The 22,679-nt window shown below is 38.8% G+C and overlaps 1 long non-coding RNA gene and 6 other non-coding genes across 8 annotated transcripts in view; 1 reads left to right on the plus strand and 6 right to left on the minus strand.

The window, feature by feature from the left end:
- LOC147840776 (uncharacterized) overlaps positions 1-22,679 on the plus strand; it is a 1,215,461-nt gene that overhangs the window by 992,480 nt on the left and 200,302 nt on the right. The window lies entirely within an intron of this gene.
- Positions 5,682-5,897, minus strand: LOC137487643 (small nucleolar RNA U3). Its single transcript, XR_015508126.1, has one exon. It is a non-coding gene; the product is annotated as a small nucleolar RNA U3 (small nucleolar RNA).
- On the minus strand, positions 8,185-8,400 carry LOC137487645 (small nucleolar RNA U3). Its single transcript, XR_015508144.1, has one exon. It is a non-coding gene; the product is annotated as a small nucleolar RNA U3 (small nucleolar RNA).
- Positions 13,461-13,676, minus strand: LOC137487648 (small nucleolar RNA U3). The gene has a single exon (XR_015508150.1). It is a non-coding gene; the product is annotated as a small nucleolar RNA U3 (small nucleolar RNA).
- On the minus strand, positions 15,995-16,210 carry LOC141377715 (small nucleolar RNA U3). Its single transcript, XR_015508146.1, has one exon. It is a non-coding gene; the product is annotated as a small nucleolar RNA U3 (small nucleolar RNA).
- Positions 18,486-18,701, minus strand: LOC137487647 (small nucleolar RNA U3). Its single transcript, XR_015508133.1, has one exon. It is a non-coding gene; the product is annotated as a small nucleolar RNA U3 (small nucleolar RNA).
- Positions 20,985-21,200, minus strand: LOC137487650 (small nucleolar RNA U3). The gene has a single exon (XR_015508147.1). It is a non-coding gene; the product is annotated as a small nucleolar RNA U3 (small nucleolar RNA).

The raw sequence follows: 22,679 nt of genomic DNA on the forward strand, positions 1-22,679 counted from the left end.
CTCAACCTCTTAATTTTCTTTACCCTTCTCTACGCTTGTATGAATGTGTGTTTGTGTTAGGTGTTAGTTTCTGTTAGATTAGTCAATAAAGTTAAATTTTGTGTAAAGAAAGGTGCTGTGTATATTTATGAATCTAATGTCTAAAACTTCAATCTTGTTACCCTGCTCAAACATAAATGGGTTTTTATTTTGATAGCAATAGCCATAAAAAAAAGGACTGTCCACTCAAATGATCGATGGATGATTCGTTTGTTTGGATCTAAAGAGTCGATTCGTTTGAAGCCCCATTTAAATGAATCCTCCTCCCGTTAAGCTAATCCGCTATATATAATGGTGCAGAAGATACGCGAGCACTGTAATCTACATTATAATTTGTTACACTCCTGTTTCATGTTTGAAGCATCCTCTGAAGAAGCTGTGGTGATTCCAGTGAATATCGAATTGATATTCTCTTCTTTATTACAAACATGCACTTTTTTAGGGTGCTTTCACACCTGTGAATAGATTCAGTTGTCCCGAAACAGAGATTACAATTGTTCCATTGTTGCTCTTTGCTCTTGGAGCGGTTCACTTTCACACTGCAAAGTTTCTAAGCAGACCAAAAGAGCTAAAACAAGTCACGTGTGAGTAAACTCTCCTCACATTGGTCAGTGTCAGGGTTTGTTTTGCAGAGTCCTGCTCAGCTGTCAGGAGAGGTGGTGGTTTGGTGGTGTTTGACAAGGTGCGTGCGATGTGTCTGAAGAGTGAGGAGAGATGCGGTGGGGAGGGGTAAGAAGGGTTTTGAGGACCGGGAGGGAGATGCAAGATTACCGGGAGATCATGCCTCGTTTATACGCATCCGGGAGACTTCCCGCCCTACTCATAAGCTTTTCTTCATATAGCCGTATGCCTATTACATATCCATAAAACACTGTGATATAACCGCGCTCAGATCGTATCGCTTTCTCACTGCAATCGTTCAGCTCCAAAGTTTGTTTCAATCGAGCCGAGACCACCTCATTCAAGCGATCTCGGAGCAATTGATTTGGCACAGATCCTAGCGCGATTGGTGGTTTCACACATGCCAAACAAACCACGCTAACTGGGCAAATGAGACAGGTTCCGAAACAAAAGTGTAATGGTGAAAGCACTCGTAATCTTGTAAAAATCATTCTTGAGGTGCAGCTGATAATGGAGCGTTGAACAGATCTTTTAATCCCAATTTCTTTTAGGACGTGTATACGTGTTATTATAGAGACATGTTAATAGACTCCTGTCAAACAATTAGTTGGGTGGAAAAAATTAAAATCCTACATCAGAGACTTGTCTCTATCACTACAATGTGACTGGGAACGCACTACAACTACAAGCTTACAAAAGTTGATTTTGCATCATATGTGCCCTTTAATATATTTGTAATTTGCTTCTGATTGTTTTTTATGTGTGTGTTGCCCTTTAGGAGTTTTGCTTTAAAGTATGTTCTTTAAATATTGTTTTATACATATTAATTTTGTTAAAATTTGAAACTCATAATTACTAATTAATTAATCAGTTATATTTGTAAAAAGAAATACTTTTATTTGTAAGTTACTTCCTGTTTAGTCACTTCTGGTTAGTGTTCCTGGCTCTGTGTGAAATTCATGTCAGACACAATCTAAAGCATCCACTTAAAATCATCATAGAGGCATCATAAAGACATTATGTCAGTGATTATTTTGTAAAAAAAAAATACAATGTTTATAAGTTTGTTTACTATTGTAATCCCTACTGCAAAGAGAACTGGGGGCTATTCCATAAACCAAGCTTACAGAAAAAGCCAGGCTTATTTTGGTAAGTCAGGTTTATTAATGGCCGATTCTGTTTCATGAATCAAATTTACGATAGTTCAAGCTCAGTTACTATGACAACTTATGCTGGGAAACTAACCTGGTCGGGGGCAGGCTAACTGTCAGGTTAAGCCTAACCAGAACACTAAAGCTCACCTGCTGGTAATTTCATACAATTTTATTTCAATTAACCACTATTAATACTAATAGTAATAAATGACAAAAACAACAATTAAGGAAACAATTTACTAATAATTGTCAATAATATCTCCAATAATTGTACCAAATTAAAATTACAAGGTTAATTAAAAAAACACAAGGAAAAGTTTAGCAGTTAAAGTGTTTAATTGGTGTAAGTTTGCCAATTAATTAAAAGTGTATAAAAGGGATCTCAGGGTTCATGTTTCTGAACTTAACCATGACGTGTCCTTCCATTGATGAGGTTGTGGATGAGGGAGCCATTATCGTGCGAAGGGCATTTCAAAGAGAATGAACTTCCAGGGACAGGTCAGACCCATTATAGTTTTATGACAATTACCTATATGAACGGTATAGGTTTTCAAGAGATGGGATTGTGTATATTTGTAGATTACTGAGCCCATACATTGCAAATAGCACATGCCGCAATAGAGCGCTTACAGTGCTGCAGATGGTGTGCATTGCACTTTGATTTTTTGCCAGTGGAACATTTTTGTACACTGTTGGAGATGCAGAGGACATCAGCAAAGCATCAGTTTGCCGCTCTGTACGAACTGTGTTCCTTTCTTTAAAAAGACACCTCAATATTTTCATTACATTCCCTGGGCACAGAGCAGTTCGAACCATTAAACATACCTTTTATGGAATTGCTGGTAAGTTCAAATAAGTCAACACAGATATATTCATTGACTGCTGATGTTACACATGATATTTTAAATTCCATATTTAATTTTTCTATAGGTTTCCCAAATGTTATCGGTGCACTGGACTGCACCCATGTGCATAGAAAGTGCCCGTCTGGACCACACGAAGCAGACTTTGTGAACAGAAAATCAGCACACAGCGTCAATGTACAGGTGCATTCCCACTGACATGCTATTAAAGGCTTTACTTAAGCATTTGTGTATAAGCTGGGCACTAGTGTTCTGTTCATGACAAATAAATGTAATAACAATTCTCATGTTTTATATGTATAACATAATTCCAGTGTAGTCACCTACATGTTTTTTTATTATTTTTTTTTTATGATGATCTGTGATGCTGATTGCATAATAACAAACGTAGAGGCCAAATGGCAGGGTTCTGTGCACGACTCCAGAATCTTTCAGGCCTCTTCTCCCTCCCAGAAAATGACAAGAAGTATGTTTGTCACTTAAAGGATGGCAAAAACAGTCAAATATTAAATAAAAAATATATAAAAATAATGCTTTTTTTACAGGTAATTCTCTGGGAGACAAGTGATATGCATGTTTGCCTTATCTCTTGACTCCCTATCAAGAGCCTCAGACAGAAGCACAGCACAACTACAACATTGCACATGCACGCACAAGAGGTCGTATAGAGATGGCTTTTGGGCTCATCAAGTCAAGGTTCCAGTGCCTGAAGCATCTCAGAGTGACTCCACCTAGGGCATGTGAGATTGTAGTTGCATGTATAACACATTTCTAGTTAGGAACTATAGAAATGTGTTCTAATTTAACCACTTTTTTTCATAAAAGTGGTTTTCTTAACCACTTTTATGAAATAGCCCCCTGGGGTCCGTTTTTCGTACCTCGCTTAAATGATCTAAGATGATTTGGCAGATCCTGGATCTTTTAATCTTGATAACTGATCTCTCGCTAATTTGGTTCTTCAAACAAGTTCGCGAATCAGATTAGAATGTCTGGATAAACTGATCTGAGATTGCTGCGTGTGTGGAGAAGGACTGATCTATCGAATTTATTTGTGAACCTAGTGCGTTTTAAAATGCGTTTCACTTGTTGTTTTTGCTTTATCCATCAAGATAATCATATTACATTTTAATCAATTATGGCCTACATTGGTTTTTATGTAGACTGAGAATCTTAATAAAAGTTTGAAAGGGGTGCATCCTACTGCAGGGATGCATTTCTCGGCACAACACCTGTAGCACAAGGCATGAGCGGCACGTGAGCAGCACATATTTTTTTCTGTGCTGTGTGACCAGGATTTATATCAGGAGACGGAACGCGAGCAGCACGTCAAGCAGGAGCGGTGCGAGAGGCACGGTGCGATGTTTTCTGCGCGCATGCGTCAGTTTGTTTTTGATTACATTGCTTTCACCAGTGTTGGTTCGGTTCCAAAGAGAGAATAACATCTTAATATAATGATAAATGTCTCTAAAACCCTCTTTGTTATAACGGAATAAATATTTCACGGAGATGATTTTACTGCATGAGAAAAGTGATGTGTGGCATGAGAGCGTGAGAATACAGTCAATTGCGTGACTCTCACGCCAAATGCATAAGGGTTGGCAAGTCTGCATAAATAGAATACTATAAGGAGATAATAATAATTCAATGTTTATCTGCTCTTTTGTCTATGAAAGTATTGTTGTCTCTTTGCTCAGCTCACCTCTTCATGTCCTCAAATGTCAGTGTTTAGTTCAAGTTACACTGACAGTCACATATAATCTTAACCAACGTACACAGTCTGAGTCGATAGGAGCCATGATTATTAGTTCACCTTTCAAGTCTTCTGGTTCTTGAGTCTTTCGTCCATCACGTGACAGAAGGACTCAAACCCGAGGACTCGAGAGACGAATGGTTCAATACTTTTGCTGGCCCTAAATACTTATGATTGGCCTGTGAGGAAAAAATGACTCAGACCTGATAGTGGACTCGAGAGATGAATGGTTCAATTCTTTTTTTCGGCTCTAAACTCAAAGATTAGCCCATGAGGAACTAATGACTCAAAGGCAATAGAGGACTTGAGAGATGAATGGATCAATCCTTTTTCCGGCTCTAAACGCATATGATTGCCTTCTGCCTTTCTGCGATGAACGACTCAAAATACTTGAAATGAATTATACCACCTGCACAAATGTGCGCACAGGTGGATGAATGAATCACTTTCTGAGAGGACTCGTAGTTCTTGAGTCATATTGAAGATTCATTCAAAATGAACGAATCGTTCATGAACAACCCATCACTACTATCCACCCAAGCCATAGACTTTTCTCTCTGCTACCTTCAGGCAGACAGTTCTGCAGAATCCGGTCACGCACCAGCCGACTGAAGGAAAACTTCTTCCCTCAGGCTATCAGGATGATGAACACTTAACACACCTCACACAAAGGCAGGGTAGTGTGTATTTAGAATGTAAAATGGCGTTCGCTGTGATCGGACCACTTTTACCGAAAGTTTATCATATGCTGAAGAATACTAGCTGTGCAGATAGCTCATGGGTTTGTTTCGAAGCTTTGAAAGGCTATTTTCACCCATCACTACCATAATAATAATGTTTTGTTTAATGTGATATTTCTTTAGGATGTGGTTTCCACGAAATATGTATTTCTATTTTCCCTTTGCTGCTTTTATTCACGTCATATTAATCTCAACTTTTGGTTCGTTTTCTACCAATAGATTTTCCTTCAGTAAATATTCTTGGATTAACATTCTAGTGGTTAAATCGTAGACTTAAGTTTATTTTTACTCTATGCAGTAACATTTTTGGCATACACAATCTAGATGCACGTTGTTAAAATCTACACCTACATCGCAGTTCCTTTGTCAAGAACACCAGAGCTTTAGTTAACAAATTCAACATAGATCATGCTTTCTCAAGCAACACGATATCCAGCCTTGCTAGCACCGTCGACAAGACCTATTGAAGAGCAGTCTTAGATGATTCAGTCTGATATTAACAATTTTATCTTGAGCCACTCTGCTCATACTCTTTTCCTCCTCTGTTGTGAGACACAACGAGGAACATTCATCAATGATCCAGAGCACATGAATTGAATCATCTCTCTGCATCTGATTCATGCTAAGAAAAGAGTATCAAGAATCATCATCGTGGTTTGGGAGACTCATCACTTTAGAAACACATTTCCTAGTTAAGAACTATAGAAATGATCCCTGAAAGTATAGTCTTAACTTCCCAACTGCAGAAGGAGCTGTAGTCACTTCCGACCCTCACGGTCTTAGTGACGGTTACTTCAACACAAGCACTCACTCACATGCACAAAACAGTGATTAGAAAAGTAACACCTGCAACGTTTTTTGTCTTTAAAAATGATGTACGCTTAAAATATGTGAACACTTTGAACACATGCAGCTGTAAAAATGCATTTAATAACTCTTGTTAATAACTAAAGTTGGTAAATTGTGCGTAATCTATTTGTATGTCATTTGATAATTATGTACCCTCTTCTCTGTGTTTTTTTTCTTTCTTTTCTTTTTCTTTGGTGGTGGGCCTTACCGCCAATAATGATGAGACGACCTACAGAGAGGAGGTGCACACTCTGACGCAGAGGTGTCAGGAAAACCACCTCTCGCTCAACACCAGCAAAACCAAGAAGCTGGTGGTGGATTTCAGGAGATAGAAGAAAGCACACACTCTTATCGCCATCAACGAGACACCAATAGAGAGAGTCAGCACTTTCAAGTATCTTGGACTCCACATCGCTGAGGATTTGACATGGACTGCTCACACAAACTCCGTGCTGAGAAAGGCACAACAACGCCTCTTCTTCCTCGGGCGTTTCAAGAGATTTGGAATGAGCCCCCATATTCTCCGCACGTTCTACACCTGGATTGTGGAGAGCATCCTGACTAGCTGTATCACCACCTGGTATGGTAACAGCACCAGCGGCAATCGCAAAGGCCTGCATTGGATTGTGCGAACTGCTGGATGCGTAGTAGGAGTTGAGCCTCCCTCCCTCCCTCCAGAACATCTACACCACGCAGTGCATGAGGAAAGCCAAGAGAATCATCAGCGACTCTATCCACCCAAGCCATAGACTTTTCTCTCTGCTGCCTTCAGGCAGATGGTTCCGCAGAATCCGGTCACGCATCAGCCGACTGAAGGAAGGCTTCTTCCCTCAGACCATAAGGCCGTTGAACACTTAACACACCTCACACAGACTCTTCCATACCCCTCAGTGCACACCATCAATATGTAGCATGCACTACACTTTAACCAATCCATACTTGAAACAATACTGTCTTCAGCTATGGGTACACCTATTCATTGTACATATCGCTGTCAACACTGCCAATTTTACATTGTCCTGTTTTTTGGAAGTGTGCTGTTGTATGTTGTTGTATTCTGCACTGTCTCTGTGTTGCTCTATTTGTATTTTGCTCTGTCTCGAGCCAGCAGCTAAGCTTTTATTCATCATAGCACACGTGCTGCTGATGATGTGACAATAAATGTGATTTGATTTATTTTTCTTTATTTGTTTTACTTATTTATTCCATTGTTGTTAAGAAATGTCAAGTAATTTAGTTGTATAAGAAAAGTGTACATGCTGGTTCTTCTTAGTAAAAAAAAAATAATAATAATAATAGTAAAAACGTAAAATTGCTTATTTTTGTTAGCATTTTTATACATGCTTTATCATTTCCACACAAATGATGGCAGTTAAATCCTCACAACAGGTTAGCATGACATATCGGAGGATTTTGAAAAAACAAAGCAATTGTTATTGGATTTAATATATAGTGTTCAGTTTTTCTAAAAGTGACATTTAGGTTCTCGACTTTTGGAAGATTTTAAAGATGTGTTACAGTTGCCACTTTTGTCAGTACCACACTTTTTTTCTGCCAACGACAAAAAAAAAAAAAAAAAAAAAAAGGCAGCGTGGTGCGATTTTGGAATGTAAAATGGCGTTCGGTGTGATCGGACCACTTTTACCGAAAGTTTATCATATGCTGAAGAATACTAGCTGTGCAGATAGCTCATGGGTTTGTTTCGAAGCTTTGAAAGGCTATTTTCACCCATCACTACCATAATAATAATGTTTTGTTTAATGTGATATTTCTTTAGGATGTGGTTTCCACGAAATATGTATTTCTATTTTCCCTTTGCTGCTTTTATTCACGTCATATTAATCTCAACTTTTGGTTCGTTTTCTACCAATAGATTTTCCTTCAGTAAATATTCTTGGATTAACATTCTAGTGGTTGAATTGTAGACTTAAGTTTAGTTTAACTCTATGCAGTAACATTTTTGGCATACACAATCTAGATGCACGTTGTTAAAATCTACACCTACATCACAGTTCCTTTGTCAAGAACAGCAGAGCTTTAGTTATCAAATTCAATATAGATCATGCTTTCTCAAGCAATACGATATCCAGCCTTGCTAGCACCGTCGACAAGACCTATTGAAGAGCATTCTTAGATGATTCAGTCTGATATTAATAATTTTATCTTGAGCCACTCTGCTCATACTCTTTTCCTCCTCTGTTGTGAGACACAACGAGGAACATTCATCAATGATCCAGAGCACATGAATTGAATCATCTCTCTGCATCTGATTCACGCTAAGAAAAGAGCATCAAGAATCATCATCGTGGTTTGGGAGACTCATTACTTTAGAAACACATTTCCTAGTTAAGAACTATAGAAATGATCCCTGAAAGTATAGTCTTAACTTCCCAACTGCAGAAGGAGCTGGAGTCGCTTCCGACCCTCACGGTCTTAGTGACGGTTACTTCAACACAAGCACTCACTCACATGCACGAAACAGTGATTAGAAAAGTAACACCTGCAACGTTTTTTGTCTTTAAAAATGATGTACGCTTAAAATATGTGAACACTTTGAACACATGCAGCTGTAAAAATGCATTTAATAACTCTTGTTAATAACTAAAGTTGGTAAATTGTGCGTAATCTATTTGTATGTAATTTGATAATTATGTACCCTCTTCTCTGTGTTTTTTTTCTTTCTTTTCTTTTTCTTTGGTGGTGGGCCTTACCGCCAATAATGATGAGACGACCTACAGAGAGGAGGTGCACACTCTGACGCAGCGGTGTCAGGAAAATCAGTTTAGTGTGGTTTAGTATTCACTGCTGAAAATCCAAACACTAAAAAAAAGCAAATCCATCGATGCACAGTTCCACAAGTCCTAAACCAAGCAAGCCAATGGCAACAGTGGAGGAACAAAACTTTACCAATTGATGAAAGGGAAGGAATAAACCTTGAGAGAAACTAGGCTCAGTTGGGAACAACCATTTCTCTTCTGGCCACACTTCACATGCAGAGCTGCAGTCTAGGCGCTGGAGGCAAACACTGGGCGTCCATCGTAGAGAAGCTGCAGGTGTGAGTAGGTCACCAGCTGGTTTTCAGGCTGGACCACAGGGTCAATGTGGGCACTCATCTGTCACTGGGGTCTTTCATTAATCAGTCTCATGCTCTCCACTTCTCCATGACCACCACAGCATCTGCTCATGATACGGTCTGTTTCAGGATTATGGATACATTTAGAAGTCCTCTATGGTGGCATCATCTCTTCACAGGTTACGATCTCTAGAGGCCTCTGGATGAATATCCCCAGGTGGAAATAGGGAACAAGGAAAATAATTAGCGCAGCTGCTGTTCATAGTGTATTTAAACAAGAGATATTAAATATCAAGACAAAAATGAAGTGCTAAGAGATAAAATAGCAGTTATATGAATAAACATGAAACGCACATGATTATTTATAACAAAATGTCTGGTTAAGACAGCAAGAGTGTTCCCTCCAAGTGGTTTGTCAATCCCACTCACCCGCATAGAGCACAGTGGTTAGCACCGTCGCTTCACAGCAAGAAGGTTGCTGGTTCAAGCCCCGGCTGGGCCAGTGGTCTTTTCTGTGTGGAGTTTGCATGTTCTCCCCATGTTCAAGTGTATGAGTGTAAATGGGTGTTTCCCAGTACTGGGTTGCAGCTGGAAGGGCATCCGCTGTGTAAAACATATGCTGGATAAGTTGGCAGTTCCTTCTGCTGTGGCAACCCCTGATAAATAAAGGGACTAAGCCGAAAAAGAAAATGAATGAATATATATATTCTTGAATATGTAAAACAATGTATATGAACTCAAAAGGTTAATCAATTGTTATGAAATAAAATTCAGATTAATATTTAATATAAGAGGTAAAATAACAAACATTTGCTTTACAGTGTAAGCTATAATATATATATATATATATATATATATATATATATATATATATATATATATATATATATTTATATCTGGCTTAAGCGTATGCACTGTTGGGAGAACCAAACAGGAAACTTTACTCCCAACTCCATATTTTTAAGTTTATAAGAGCAATACCCACCTATTGAATGGTCTCCCTTCTTTCGTCAGTTGTTTGTAAATCTGTCTGTTAAATTCTTTTACTGCACTGAAATAGAGAACAATCACTGTTGAGTTAACATATATACCAGTAACAAAAAGGCTCTTTGAGCATTGTGCCAAAATTAACCATATTCTGACCTGTAATAATAATCTTTACCAGAAAGAAAGACCTGCTCAGCATTATCCAAAGACCAGCTCCTCAAGACACCCAGAGGATGTACGATGGCCTATGAAAAAAAAAAATCATTTAAATATGAACTAAAATACCACCACAGAACAGCAAATCATTTTACATGGATTCATAAATGAGTAGCACCCAGCGTGCAGTTTATATACTTATTTGGCCAGACATTCCTCTGGAAAATGAACACCACAGATAAGCTGCACTTCTTCATAGATATGCTATAAACTCAAGAACACAGCTAGCATTTGTAACTGTATTTATAAACTGCTTATCAATGTCTATTTAATGTAGAGTTAATGCTAAACAAATAAAATATTAATAAATTAACTAGTTATTAAATGCTTAATAATTATTTATTTATAGTATGCAGATGTTATAAAGTGTTACTCAACAGTTTGAGATAACCTCAATGAAAATCATCCTGTAGTTTGTTTTCTTTTCCTCCTACAATGAGCCTAAGCAATCCAATCATATTGGCCATAACTTCTTATTCGCCAGGTAAAACATACCTGATATAAATTAAAGATATGAGACTTTATATGGTTAAGACCTGCAGAATAATCCTAACTTTCAGAATCTCATTCATCACTGTAAAACGATGACAAAACATCAGGCTAATAACACATACAGTATTGTGGGGCAAACAGGCAGTCAGCACAATTTTTAATGTGCTAATGTAATACAACGAATAACACGAATTCAGTAAAATATAGATAAATCTAAAACTCTTACATCAAACGTGCTTTTACCATCTTAGTTTAATACATGTCACTAAGCACATTAGCCGTTAAGTCAACAAGCCATTAAATCAACAATGTTTCATTAAACCATGGTCACGAGCTACGAACGTCGTAGCATTTAATCAAACTAGAAAACGAACTCTAGAAAATTATTAACAGTTATAACAGCTCTCACTCTGGCTGTGTAAAATTATCCATAATTATTATTATAATATTTTATTCTTCTTCTGGAAAAAATATCATCACGTAACATTTTTGTCCCAGACCCTTAAAAGTGGGGTTAATCATGCAGGCTAATCTGGCATTTCTGCATAAACTCACTGTATAAAACAGCAGCATTACAAAATAAACACATACTTTAACAGTTTAAAATAAAACTTAATAGAAAAATCGGTACTTACACTTTCCTTGTCATCCGTGTCGTCCATTAGCGCATCCATGATCCAATCCGACAGGTGACGCTGTCACAAAAAACTAGGGTCCTAAAGATGCGGTCCTAAAAATGCGGTCCTGAGAGTGCAGCCACTCCAGTTGTGCAGGAATACCCTTCTCGGAAAACCACCTCTCGCTCAACACCAGCAAAACCAAGAAGCTGGTGGTGGATTTCAGGAGATAGAAGAAAGCACACACTCTTATCGCCATCAACGGGACGCCAGTAGAGAGAGTCAGCACTTTCAAGTTTCTTGGACTCCACATCGCTGAGGATTTGACATGGACTGCTCACACAAACTCCGTGCTGAGAAAGGCACAACAACGCCTCTTCTTCCTCGGGCGTTTCAAGAGATTTGGAATGAGCCCCCATATTCTCCGCACGTTCTACACCTGGATTGTGGAGAGCATCCTGACTAGCTGTATCACCACCTGGTATGGTAACAGCACCAGCGGCAATCGCAAAGGCCTGCATTGGATTGTGCGAACTGCTGGATGCGTAGTAGGAGTTGAGCCTCCCTCCCTCCAGAACATCTACACCACGCAGTGCATGAGGAAAGCCAAGAGAATCATCAACGACTCTATCCACCCAAGCCATAGACTTTTCTCTCTTCTTGCCTTCAGGCAGACGGTTCCGCAGAATCCGGTCACGCACCAGCCGACTGAAGGAAGGCTTCTTCCCTCAGACCATAAGGGTGTTGAACACTTAACACACCTCACACAGACTCTTCCATACCCCTCAGTGCACACCATCAATATGTAGCATGCACTACACTTTAACCAATCCATACTTGAAACAATACTGTCTTCAGCTATGGGTACACCTATTCATTGTACATATCGCTGTCAACACTGCCAATTTTACATTGTCCTGTTTTTTGGAAGTGTGCTGTTGTATGTTGTTGTATTCTGCACTGTCTCTGTGTTGCTCTATTTGTATTTTGCTCTGTCTCGAGCCAGCAGCTAAGCTTTTATTCATCATAGCACACGTGCTGCTGATGATGTGACAATAAATGTGATTTGATTCATTTTCTTAATTTGTTTTACTTATTTATTCCATTGTTGTTAAGAAATGTCAAGTAATTTAGTTGTATAAGAAAAGTGTACATGCTGGTTCTTCTTAGTAAAAAAAAATATTAATAATAGTAAAAACGTAAAATTGCTTATTTTTGTTAGCATTTTTATACATGCTTTATCATTTCCACACAAATGATGGCAGTTAAATCCTCACAACAAGTTAGCATGACATATCGGAGGATTTTGAAAAAACAAAGCAATTGTTATTGGATTTAATATATAGTGTTCAGTTTTTCTAAAAGCGACATTTAGGTTCTCGACTTTTGGAAGATTTTGAAGATGTGTTACAGTTGCCACTTTTGTCAGTACCACACTTTTTTTCTGCCAACGACAAAAAAAAAAAAAAAAAAAAAGGCAGCGTGGTGCGATTTTGGAATGTAAAATCGCGTTCGGTGTGATCGAACCACTTTTACCGAAAGTTTATCATATGCTGAAGAATACTAGCTGTGCAGATAGCTCATGGGTTTGTTTCGAAGCTTTGAAAGGCTATTTTCACCCATCACTACCATAATAATAATGTTTTGTTTAATGTGATATTTCTTTAGGATGTGGTTTCCACGAAATATGTATTTCTATTTTCCCTTTGCTGCTTTTATTCACATCATATTAATCTCAACTTTTGGTTCGTTTTCTACCAATAGATTTTCCTTCAGTAAATATTCTTGGATTAACATTCTAGTGGTTAAATCGTAGACTTAAGTTTATTTTTACTCTATGCAGTAACATTTTTGGCATACACAATCTAGATGCACGTTGTTAAAATCTACACCTGCATCGCAGTTCCTTTGTCAACAACAGCAGAGCTTTAGTTATCAAATTCAACATAGATCATGCTTTCTCAAGCAACACGATATCCAGCCTTGCTAGCACCGTCGACAAGACTTATTAAAGAGCATTCTTAGATGATTCAATCTGATATTAACAATTTTATCTTGAGCCACTCTGCTCATACTCTTTTCCTCCTCTGTTGTGAGACACAACGAGGAACATTCATCAATGATCCAGAACACATGAATTGAATCATCTCTCTGCATCTGATTCACGCTAAGAAAAGAGTATCAAGAATCATCATCGTGGTTTGGGAGACTCATCACTTTAGAAACACATTTCCTAGTTAAGAACTATAGAAATGATACCTGAAAGTATAGTCTTAACTTCCCAACTGCAGAAGGAGCTGGAGTCACTTCCGACCCTCACGGTCTTAGTGACGGTTACTTCAACACAAGCACTCACTCACATGCACGAAACAGTGATTAGAAAAGTAACACCTGCAACGTTTTTTGTCTTTAAAAATGATGTACGCTTAAAATATGTGAACACTTTGAACACATGCAGCTGTAAAAATGCATTTAATAACTCTTGTTAATAACTAAAGTTGGTAAATTGTGCGTAATCTATTTGTATGTAATTAGATAATTATGTACCCTCTTCTCTGTGTTTTTTTTCTTTCTTTTCTTTTTCTTTGGTGGTGGGCCTTACCGCCAATAATGATGAGACGACCTACAGAGAGGAGGTGCACACTCTGACGCAGAGGTGTCAGGAAAACCACCTCTCACTCAACACCAGCAAAACCAAGAAGCTGGTGGTGGATTTCAGGAGATAGAAGAAAGCACACACTCTTATCGCCATTGACGGGACGCCAGTAGAGAGAGTCAGCACTTTCAAGTTTCTTGGACTCCACATCGTTGAGGATTTGACATGGACTGCTCACACAAACTCCGTGCTGAGAAAGGCACAACAACGCCTCTTCTTCCTCGGGCGTTTCAAGAGATTTGGAATGAGCCCCCATATTCTCCGCACGTTCTACACCTGGATTGTGGAGAGCATCCTGACTAGCTGTATCACCACCTGGTATGTTAACAGCACCAGCGGCAATCGCAAAGGCCTGCATTGGATTGTGCGAACTGCTGGATGCGTAGTAGGAGTTGAGCCTCCCTCCCTCCCTCCAGAACATCTACACCACGCAGTGCATGAGGAAAGCCAAGAGAATCATCAGCGACTCTATCCACCCAAGCCATAGACTTTTCTCTCTGCTGCCTTCAGGCAGACGGTTCCGCAGAATCCGGTCACGCACCAGCCGACTGAAGGAAGGCTTCTTCCCTCAGACCATAAGGCCGTTGAACACTTAACACACCTCACACAGACTCTTCCATACCCCTCAGTGCACACCATCAATATGTAGCATGCACTACACTTTAACCAATCCATACCAATATGTAGCATGCACTACACTTTAACCAATCCATACTTGAAACAATACTGTCTTCAGCTATGGGTACACCTATTCATTGTACATATCGCTGTCAACACTGCCAATTTTACATTGTCCTGTTTTTTGGAAGTGTGCTGTTGTATGTTGTTGTATTCTGCACTGTCTCTGTGTTGCTCTATTTGTATTTTGCTCTGTCTCGAGCCAGCAGCTAAGCTTTTATTCATCATAGCACACGTGCTGCTGATGATGTGACAATAAATGTGATTTGATTTATTTTTCTTTATTTGTTTTACTTATTTATTCCATTGTTGTTAAGAAATGTCAAGTAATTTAGTTGTATAAGAAAAGTGTACATGCTGGTTCTTCTTAGTAAAAAAAAAATAATAATAATAGTAAAAACGTAAAATTGCTTATTTTTGTTAGCATTTTTATACATGCTTTATCATTTCCACACAAATGATGGCAGTTAAATCCTCACAACAAGTTAGCATGACATATCGGAGGATTTTGAAAAAACAAAGCAATTGTTATTGGATTTAATATATAGTGTTCAGTATTTCTAAAAGCGACATTTAGGTTCTCGACTTTTGGAAGATTTTGAAGATGTGTTACAGTTGCCACTTTTGTCAGTACCACACTTTTTTTCTGCCAACGACAAAAAAAAAAAAAAAAAAAGGCAGCGTGGTGCGATTTTGGAATGTAAAATGGCGTTCGGTGTGATCGGACCACTTTTACCGAAAGTTTATCATATGCTGAAGAATACTAGCTGTGCAGATAGCTCATGGGTTTGTTTCGAAGCTTTGAAAGGCTATTTTCACCCATCACTACCATAATAATAATGTTTTGTTTAATGTGATATTTCTTTAGGATGTGGTTTCCACGAAATATGTATTTCTATTTTCCCTTTGCTGCTTTTATTCACGTCATATTAATCTCAACTTTTGGTTCGTTTTCTACCAATAGATTTTCCTTCAGTAAATATTCTTGGATTAACATTCTAGTGGTTAAATCGTAGACTTAAGTTTATTTTTACTCTATGCAGTAACATTTTTGGCATACACAATCTAGATGCACGTTGTTAAAATCTACACCTACATCACAGTTCCTTTGTCAAGAACAGCAGAGCTTTAGTTATCAAATTCAACATAGATCATGCTTTCTCAAGCAACACGATATCCAGCCTTGCTAGCACCGTCAACAAGACTTATTAAAGAGCATTCTTAGATGATTCAATCTGATATTAACAGTTTTATCTTGAGCCACTCTGCTCATACTCTTTTCCTTCTCTGTTGTGAGACACAACGAGGAACATTCATCAATGATCCAGAACACATGAATTGAATCATCTCTCTGCATCTGATTCACGCTAAGAAAAGAGTATCAAGAATCATCATCGTGGTTTGGGAGACTCATCACTTTAGAAACACATTTCCTAGTTAATAACTATAGAAATGATCCCTGAAAGTATAGTCTTAACTTCCCAACTGCAGAAGGAGCTGGAGTCACTTCCGACCCTCACGGTCTTAGTGACGGTTACTTCAACACAAGCACTCACTCACATGCACGAAACAGTGATTAGAAAAGTAACACCTGCAACGTTTTTTGTCTTTAAAAATGATGTACGCTTAAAATATGTGAACACTTTGAACACATGCAGCTGTAAAAATGCATTTAATAACTCTTGTTAATAACTAAAGTTGGTAAATTGTGCGTAATCTATTTGTATGTAATTTGATAATTATGTACCCTCTTCTCTGTGTTTTTTTTCTTTCTTTTCTTTTTCTTTGGTGGTGGGCCTTACCGCCAATAATGATGAGACGACCTACAGAGAGGAGGTGCACACTCTGACGCAGCGGTGTCAGAAAAACCACCTCTCGCTCAACACCAGCAAAACCAAGAAGCTGGTGATGGATTTCAGGAGATAAAAGAAAGCACACACTCTTATCGCCATCAACGGGACGCCAGTAGAGAGAGTCAGCACTTTCAAGTTTCTTGGACTCCACAACGCTGAGGATTTGACATGGACTGCTCACACAAACTCCGTGCTGAGGAAGGCACAACAACGCCTCTTCTTCCTCGGGCGTTTCAAGAGATTTGGAATGAGCCCCCATATTCTCCGCACGTTCTACACCTGGATTGTGGAGAGCATCCTGACTGGCTGTATCACCACCTGGTATGGTAACAGCACCAGCGGCAATCGCAAAGGCCTGCATTGGATTGTGCGAACTGCTGGATGCGTAGTAGGAGTTGAGCCTCCCTCCCTCCAGAACATCTACACCACGCAGTGCATGAGGAAAGCCAAGAGAATCATCAACGACTCTATCCACCCAAGCCATAGACTTTTCTCTCTTCTTGCCTTTAGGCAGACGGTTCCGCAGAATCCGGTCACGCACCAGCCGACTGAAGGAAGGCTTCTTCCCTCAGACCATAAGGCCGTTGAACACTTAACACACCTCACACAGACTCTTCCATACCCCTCAGTGCACACCATCAATATGTAGCATGCACTGCACTTTAACCAATCCATACTTGAAACAATACTGTCTTCAGCTATGGGTACACCTATTCATTGTACATATCGCTGTCAACACTGCCAATTTTACATTGTCCTGTTTTTTGGAAGTGTGCTGTTGTATGTTGTTGTATTCTGCACTGTCTCTGTGTTGCTCTATTTGTATTTTGCTCTGTCTCGAGCCAGCAGCTAAGCTTTTATTCATCATAGCACACGTGCTGCTGATGATGTGACAATAAATGTGATTTGAATTAGTTTTCTTTATTTGTTTTACTTATTTATTCCATTGTTGTTAAGAAATGTCAAGGAATTTAGTTGTATAAGAAAAGTGTACATGCTGGTTCTTCTTAGTAAAAAAAAAAAAAAATAATAGTAAAAACGTAAAATTGCTTATTTTTGTTAGCATTTTTATACATGCTTTATCATTTCCACACAAATGATGGCAGTTAAATCCTCACAACAAGTTAGCATGACATATCGGAGGATTTTGAAAAAACAAAGCAATTGTTATTGGATTTAATATATAGTGTTCAGTTTTTCTAAAAGCGACATTTAGGTTCTCGACTTTTGGAAGATTTTGAAGATGTGTTACAGTTGCCACTTTTGTCAGTACCACACTTTTTTTCTGCCAACGACAAAAAAAAAAAAAAAAAAGGCAGCGTGGTGCGATTTTGGAATGTAAAATCGCGTTCGGTGTGATCGGACCACTTTTACCGAAAGTTTATCATATGCTGAAGAATACTAGCTGTGCAGACAGCTCATGGGTTTGTTTCGAAGCTTTGAAAGGCTATTTTCACCCATCACTACCATAATAATAATGTTTTGTTTAATGTGATATTTCTTTAGGATGTGGTTTCCATGAAATATGTATTTCTATTTTCCCTTTGCTGCTTTTATTCACGTCATATTAATCTCAACTTTTGGTTCGTTTTCTACCAATAGATTTTCCTTCAGTAAACATTCTTGGATTAACATTCTAGTGGTTAAATCGTAGACTTAAGTTTATTTTTACTCTATGCAGTAACATTTTTGGCATACACAATCTAGATGCACGTTGTTAAAATTTACACCTACATCGAAGTTCCTTTGTCAAGAACAGCAGAGCTTTAGTTGTCAAATTCAACATAGATCATGCTTTCTCAAGCAACACGATATCCAGCCTTGCTAGCACTGTCGACAAGACTTATTGAAGAGCATTCTTAGATGATTCAGTCTGATATTAACAATTTTATCTTGAGCCACTCTGCTCATACTCTTTTCCTCCTCTGTTGTGAGACACAACGAGGAACATTCATCAATGATCCAGAGCACATGAATTGAATCATCTCTCTGCATCTGATTCACGCTAAGAAAAGAGCATCAAGAATCATCATCGTGGTTTGGGAGACTCATCACTTTAGAAACACATTTCCTAGTTAAGAACTATAGAAATGATCCCTGAAAGTATAGTCTTAACTTCCCAACTGCAGAAGGAGCTGGAGTCGCTTCCGACCCTCACGGTCTTAGTGACGGTTACTTCAACACAAGCACTCACTCACATGCACGAAACAGTGATTAGAAAAGTAACACCTGCAACGTTTTTTGTCTTTAAAAATGATGTACGCTTAAAATATGTGAACACTTTGAACACATGCAGCTGTAAAAATGCATTTAATAACTCTTGTTAATAACTAAAGTTGGTAAATTGTGCGTAATCTATTTGTATGTCATTTGATAATTATGTACCCTCTTCTCTGTGTTTTTTTTCTTTCTTTTCTTTTTCTTTGGTGGTGGGCCTTACCGCCAATAATGATGAGACGACCTACAGAGAGGAGGTGCACACTCTGACGCAGAGGTGTCAGGAAAACCACCTCTCGCTCAACACCAGCAAAACAAAGAAGCTGGTGGTGGATTTCAGGAGATAGAAGAAAGCACACACTCTTATCGCCATCAACGAGACACCAGTAGAGAGAGTCAGCACTTTCAAGTATCTTGGACTCCACATCGCTGAGGATTTGACATGGACTGCTCACACAAACTCCGTGCTGAGAAAGGCACAACAACGCCTCTTCTTCCTCGGGCGTTTTAAGAGATTTGGAATGAGCCCCCATATTCTCCGCACGTTCTACACCTGGATTGTGGAGAGCATCCTGACTAGCTGTATCACCACCTGGTATGGTAACAGCACCAGCGGCAATCGCAAAGGCCTGCATTGGATTGTGCGAACTGCTGGATGCGTAGTAGGAGTTGAGCCTCCCTCCCTCCCTCCAGAACATCTACACCACGCAGTGCATGAGGAAAGCCAAGAGAATCATCAGCGACTCTATCCACCCAAGCCATAGACTTTTCTCTCTGCTGCCTTCAGGCAGATGGTTCCGCAGAATCCGGTCACGCATCAGCCGACTGAAGGAAGGCTTCTTCCCTCAGACCATAAGGCCGTTGAACACTTAACACACCTCACACAGACTCTTCCATACCCCTCAGTGCACACCATCAATATGTAGCATGCACTACACTTTAACCAATCCATACTTGAAACAATACTGTCTTCAGCTATGGGTACACCTATTCATTGTACATATCGCTGTCAACACTGCCAATTTTACATTGTCCTGTTTTTTGGAAGTGTGCTGTTGTATGTTGTTGTATTCTGCACTGTCTCTGTGTTGCTCTATTTGTATTTTGCTCTGTCTCGAGCCAGCAGCTAAGCTTTTATTCATCATAGCACACGTGCTGCTGATGATGTGACAATAAATGTGATTTGATTTATTTTTCTTTATTTGTTTTACTTATTTATTCCATTGTTGTTAAGAAATGTCAAGTAATTTAGTTGTATAAGAAAAGTGTACATGCTGGTTCTTCTTAGTAAAAAAAAAAATAATAATAATAGTAAAAACGTAAAATTGCTTATTTTTGTTAGCATTTTTATACATGCTTTATCATTTCCACACAAATGATGGCAGTTAAATCCTCACAACAAGTTAGCATGACATATCGGAGGATTTTGAAAAAACAAAGCAATTGTTATTGGATTTAATATATAGTGTTCAGTTTTTCTAAAAGCGACATTTAGGTTCTCGACTTTTGGAAGATTTTGAAGATGTGTTACAGTTGCCACTTTTGTCAGTACCACACTTTTTTTCTGCCAACGACAAAAAAAAAAAAAAAAAAAAAGGCAGCGTGGTGCGATTTTGGAATGTAAAATCGCGTTCGGTGTGATCGGACCACTTTTACCGAAAGTTTATCATATGCTGAAGAATACTAGCTGTGCAGACAGCTCATGGGTTTGTTTCGAAGCTTTGAAAGGCTATTTTCACCCATCACTACCATAATAATAATGTTTTGTTTAATGTGATATTTCTTTAGGATGTGGTTTCCATGAAATATGTATTTCTATTTTCCCTTTGCTGCTTTTATTCACGTCATATTAATCTCAACTTTTGGTTCGTTTTCTACCAATAGATTTTCCTTCAGTAAACATTCTTGGATTAACATTCTAGTGGTTAAATCGTAGACTTAAGTTTATTTTTACTCTATGCAGTAACATTTTTGGCATACACAATCTAGATGCACGTTGTTAAAATTTACACCTACATCGCAGTTCCTTTGTCAAGAACAGCAGAGCTTTAGTTGTCAAATTCAACATAGATCATGCTTTCTCAAGCAACACGATATCCAGCCTTGCTAGCACTGTCGACAAGACTTATTGAAGAGCATTCTTAGATGATTCAGTCTGATATTAACAATTTTATCTTGAGCCACTCTGCTCATACTCTTTTCCTCCTCTGTTGTGAGACACAACGAGGAACATTCATCAATGATCCAGAACACATGAATTGAATCACCTCTCTGCATCTGATTCACGCTAAGAAAAGAGTATCAAGAATCATCATCGTGGTTTGGGAGACTCATCACTTTAGAAACACATTTCCTAGTTAAGAACTATAGAAATGATCCCTGAAAGTATAGTCTTAACTTCCCAACTGCAGAAGGAGCTGGAGTCACTTCCGACCCTCACGGTCTTAGTGACGGTTACTTCAACACAAGCACTCACTCACATGCACGAAACAGTGATTAGAAAAGTAACACCTGCAACGTTTTTTGTCTTTAAAAATGATGTACGCTTAAAATATGTGAACACTTTGAACACATGCAGCTGTAAAAATGCATTTAATAACTCTTGTTAATAACTAAAGTTGGTAAATTGTGCGTAATCTATTTGTATGTAATTTGATAATTATGTACCCTCTTCTCTGTGTTTTTTTTCTTTCTTTTCTTTTTCTTTGGTGGTGGGCCTTACCGCCAATAATGATGAGACGACCTACAGAGAGGAGGTGCACACTCTGACGCAGCGGTGTCAGGAAAACCACCTCTCACTCAACACCAGCAAAACCAAGAAGCTGGTGGTGGATTTCAGGAGATAGAAGAAAGCACACACTCTTATCGCCATCGACGGGACGCCAGTAGAGAGAGTCAGCACTTTCAAGTTTCTTGGACTCCACATCGTTGAGGATTTGACATGGACTGCTCACACAAACTCCGTGCTGAGAAAGGCACAACAACGTCTCTTCTTCCTCGGGCGTTTCAAGAGATTTGGAATGAGCCCCCATATTCTCCGCACGTTCTACACCTGGATTGTGGAGAGCATCCTGACTGGCTGTATCACCACCTGGTATGGTAACAGCACCAGCGGCAATCGCAAAGGCCTGCATTGGATTGTGCGAACTGCTGGATGCGTAGTAGGAGTTGAGCCTCCCTCCCTCCAGAACATCTACACCACGCAGTGCATGAGGAAAGCCAAGAGAATCATCAACGACTCTATCCACCCAAGCCATAGACTTTTCTCTCTTCTTGCCTTCAGGCAGACGGTTCCGCAGAATCCGGTCACGCACCAGCCGACTGAAGGAAGGCTTCTTCCCTCAGACCATAAGGGTGTTGAACACTTAACACACCTCACACAGACTCTTCCATACCCCTCAGTGCACACCATCAATATGTAGCATGCACTGCACTTTAACCAATCCATACTTGAAACAATACTGTCTTCAGCTATGGGTACACCTATTCATTGTACATATCGCTGTCAACACTGCCAATTTTACATTGTCCTGTTTTTTGGAAGTGTGCTGTTGTATGTTGTTGTATTCTGCACTGTCTCTGTGTTGCTCTATTTGTATTTTGCTCTGTCTCGAGCCAGCAGCTAAGCTTTTATTCATCATAGCACACGTGCTGCTGATGATGTGACAATAAATGTGATTTGAATTAGTTTTCTTTATTTGTTTTACTTATTTATTCCATTGTTGTTAAGAAATGTCAAGGAATTTAGTTGTATAAGAAAAGTGTACATGCTGGTTCTTCTTAGTAAAAAAAAAAAATAAATAATAGTAAAAACGTAAAATTGCTTATTTTTGTTAGCATTTTTATACATGCTTTATCATTTCCACACAAATGA

Source organism: Danio rerio, chromosome 14, assembly GCF_052040795.2.
Source record: "Danio rerio strain M-AB ecotype USA chromosome 14, GRCz13ab, whole genome shotgun sequence".
Lineage (NCBI taxonomy): Eukaryota > Metazoa > Chordata > Actinopteri > Cypriniformes > Danionidae > Danio > Danio rerio.